Genomic DNA, 4,317 nt, shown 5'->3' on the forward strand with positions numbered 1-4,317 from the left:
AAAGCATTGGAGTTTCAGCTTCAGCATCAGTCCTTCCAAGGAATATTCAGGACTGATTGCTTTTAGGACTGACTGGTTTGATCTCCTTGCAGTCCACAATTTGAGGTTGTGGAAAGTGTTGCTTTTAGGACTGACTGGTTTGATCTTCTTGCAGTCCACAATTTGAGGTTGTGGAAAGTGTTATTAAAAGAATGTGAAAGTTGGCCGAAGGAATAGAGAATAATATGGGGGGAGAAATCTATATTTTTTTAGGGGAGTCAGGCAAGAATCCTCTAAGGAGGAAGTGGGGGAATGGGCCATGTGAGATCAGGTAGAATACCATTATAAGCAGGGGAGGAATATGCATAAAGATCCTGAGGTGTACACAAGCTTGGTGTGTTCTAGGAATTGTGAAAAGAAGACCAACGTGACTGGAATGGGGTGAGTAAGGTAAAGAATCATAGGATATTGGTTTAAGGGGTAGGCATGGACCAGAATCACAAAAAAAAGAGAGATACTAAAAATGACTACTTGACTTTGGGCTTGAGCAACTGAGAAAATGTCAGTGCCATCTACTGGATCAGAAAGATAGAAAGAATGTGGACAGGTGCAAACTTTCAATAGTTCTGTAATTTCCACTAGTTTTGATAGGCTTATTAAATAACTAAGTGCACATATCAAGTAAGATGGATAAATAAGTCTGAAGCTCAAGGAAGAGGTATGAGCAGATGTGAAACTGGACTTATCAGATGTTATTTAAAGCCAGTGCACTAGAAAGGATATAGATTAGATAGAAGAGATGGGAGGATTAGCCATGAGAAATTTCAATAATTCAAGAACTGGGGGAGACAATGCATCCAGAGAAGAAGAATGAGAAGGAACAGCCAGTGAGGTTGGGGCAATGCCAGGAGAGGGATGTGTGGGAGCCAAGAGAAGAAAGCATTTTAAGAAATAAAAATGGTCACTGTGTCAAGTACATCTTCTTTTCTTGGAGGATTTAAATAAATTACTTTTCTTTGAAGACTGAGTTTTTTGGCCATCTTTCTTGCATCATGTTTTTTATTTCTTAACCACGCTTTTTTCTTTGCTTCTTCTCTACTGACAGAAATTCAGTTTGTAACAGGTTTAGAGGGAGTCTTGAATCATTGTGTATACATATGAAATGATTTTAGTTTTTCCCAGTCTTGCTTCCTAATGCTGCTATGATGATCCCCTTCTCTCCCTGGGCATCTTGGCTAGATTACTTAGTTTTCAGTTCAGTTCAGTCGCTCAGTCCTGTCTGACTCTCTGCGACCCCACGGACTGCAGCACACCAGGCTTCCCTGTCCATCACCAACTCCTGGAGCTTGCTCAGACTCATGCCCATCAAGTCGGTAATGCCATCCAACCATCTCATCTTCTGTCATCCCCTTCTCATCCTGCCTCCAAGGAGGCAGTCTCCTTTGCAGTCCAAGGGACTCTTAGGAGTCTTCTCCAACACCACAGTTCAAAAGCATCAATTCTTCGGCGCTCAGCTTTCTTTATAGTCCAACTCTCACATCCATACATGACTACTGGAAAAACCATAGCTTTGACTAGACAGACCTTTGTTGGCAAAGTAATGTCTCTGCTTTTTAATATGCTGTCTAGGTTGGTCATAGCTTTTCTTCCAAGGAGCAAGCATCTTTTAATTTCATGGCTGCAGTCACCATCTGCAGTGATTTTGGAGCCCAAGAAAATAAAGTCTCTCCTTGTTTCCATTATTTCCCATCTATTTGTCATGAAGTGATGGGACCAGATGCCATGATCTTAGTTTTCTGAATGTTGAGCTTTAAACCAGCTTTTTCACTCTCCTCTTTCACTTTCATCAAGAGGCTCTTTAGTTCCTCTTCACTTTCTGCCATAAGGGTAGTGTCATCTGCCGGTCTGAGGTTATTGATATTTCTCCCAGCAATCTTGATTCCAGCTTGAACTTCATCCAGCTGGCATTTCGCATGATGTACTCTGCATATAAGTTAAATAAGCAGGGTGACAATATATAGCCTTGACGTACTCCTTTCCCAATTTGGAACCAGTCTGTTGTTCCAAGTCCGGTTCTAACTGTTGCTTCTTGACTTGCATACAGATTTCTTAGGAGGTAGGTCAGATGGTCTGGTATTCCCTTCTCTTGAAGAATTTTCCACAGTTTGTTGTGATCTACACAGTCAAAGGCTTTGCTTTAATCAATAAAACAGAAACAGATGTTTTTCTGGAATTCTCTTGCTTTTTCAATGATCCAACTTATGTTGGCAATTTGATCTCTGGTTCCTCTGCCTTTTCTAAATCCAGTTTGGACATCCAGAAGTTCACGGTTCATGTACTGTTGAAGCCTGGCTTGGAGAATTTTGAGCATTACATTGCTAGTGTGTGAAATGAGTGCAATTGTGTGGTAGTTTAAACATTCTACGGCATTGCCCTTCTTTGGGATTGGAATGAAAACTGACGTTTTCCATTCCTGTGACTACTGCTGAGTTTTCCAAATTTGCTGTCATATTGAGTGCAGCACTTTCACAGCATCATCTTTTAGGATTTGAAATAGCTCAACTGGAGCCATCATCTTCACTAGCTTTGTTTGTAGTGATACTTCCTAAGGCCCACTTGACCTTCACATTCCAGGATGTCTGACTCTAGGTGAGTGATCACACCACCATGGTTATCTGGGTCATGAACATCTTTTTGGTACAGTTCTTCTGTGTATTCTTGTCACCTCTTCTTAATATCTTCTGCTTCTGTTAGGTCCTTAATATCTCCTGGTTCTGTTAGTTTTCAGTAACTTTTGACTAATAGCACAACCTAATTCTGTCTTTAAAAACCCAGTTCTGTTACTTAAAAACCAAGTTTTTCTCAATGGAGTCCCTTTTGTTTGTAAACATTTTAGTGAAAATGTTCAAACATGTACAAAACCCAGGGAAATTCTGTTCATTTAAAGACTCAACCTTACATCAATTTAAAAACTCTCCTCCTCTGGAGGCTGGGCAGGGACAAGTGAGGGACCTATAGTGCCCTGCTGTCAAGGAACTCATTTCCGAACTTCCTCCTTGGGGCATTTGGAGATTTGATCACATCTTTTGGCTCCGCCCCCGCCCCGTTGGTGATGTCATGCATACAGCTTATTGCATGTGACTCTCCATCTCCCACTCTTTCTTGGCATTGGAAACACCACCCCTCTCCATTCCCTGCCAAGATTATCTCTGAGCCCATCTTCCATACTTCTCGGGAACTCAGATCAAAGGTGGGGGCAGCACCCTATCCCCCAATTATGTTCCAGTTCTGTCTCCATACTCCCTTTCCCCACTACCCCTCCGATTTAGAATTTCATCATGTCTTGTTTATTTATTGACTTCCTCCCTTATTTATTCAACAGTGTTCACTGAGTACCTACTATGGGTCAGCATTGTTGTTGTTGTGCTAAGTCACTTCAGTTGTGTCCAACTCTTTGCTACCTATGGACTGTAGCCCACCAGGCACCTCTGTCCACAGGGATTCTCCAGCCAAATATCCTGGAGTGGGTTTCCATTTCCTCCTCCAAGGGATCTTCCCTGCCCTCAGATTGAACCCCTGTCTCTTCAGTCTCCTATATTGGCAGGTGGGTTCTTTACCACTAGTGCCACCTACTATGAGTCAGGCTCTTGCTCAAAGTGGTGAAGAGGTAGATATGTTTCTACCCTGATGGAGCTCACAGTCCAGCAGGGAAAACAGACATTTAAGTAGGTAATGATATTAACCTGTGATGCTCTATCACATATTTTACACACATAGATGTTCATCTTTTAAACTCAGTTTAGACATCACCTCCTCTGGCAGTCTCTCCAGATTCCCCTGGCTGGGTTAAGCACTCTCCTAGGTGCTCACTCGGTATCTTATAAATATCTCTCCCAGACACTTCACACACTGCCCATCATTGTGAACATGCCTATCTTTCCCACAGTACATGGGGGGCATCTTAGGGGCAGGCACTGACTCATTTATTTCATAATCTCTAGCTCAGTTTCAGTACATAGTAGATTCCAATGAATGCTAAGTTAAAGACTGAGTGTATAAACATTTCCATCAGATCCTTCCAAGGAGAGTCCCGATAAATAACGCTCTGAACAATCTGAGAAATAAGTCAAATAAAAACATAAGCCAAATATAACCTTTAGTAATGCTAGGAGCTCTGCTGGAGGGTGTAACTTAGTTTGAGGGCCAAATGAGTCTGTCAGGGGACCATAGCATTAGGCAGATGCCTACTCAGGTGAGGGGCTGTCAGGGGTGGGTAGGGAGGTCGGAAGGGGGAATCACAGCAGAGGGGTTGCTCCCGTGGGCAGGCTTGCTCCAAGA

Source organism: Dama dama, chromosome 20, assembly GCF_033118175.1.
Source record: "Dama dama isolate Ldn47 chromosome 20, ASM3311817v1, whole genome shotgun sequence".
Lineage (NCBI taxonomy): Eukaryota > Metazoa > Chordata > Mammalia > Artiodactyla > Cervidae > Dama > Dama dama.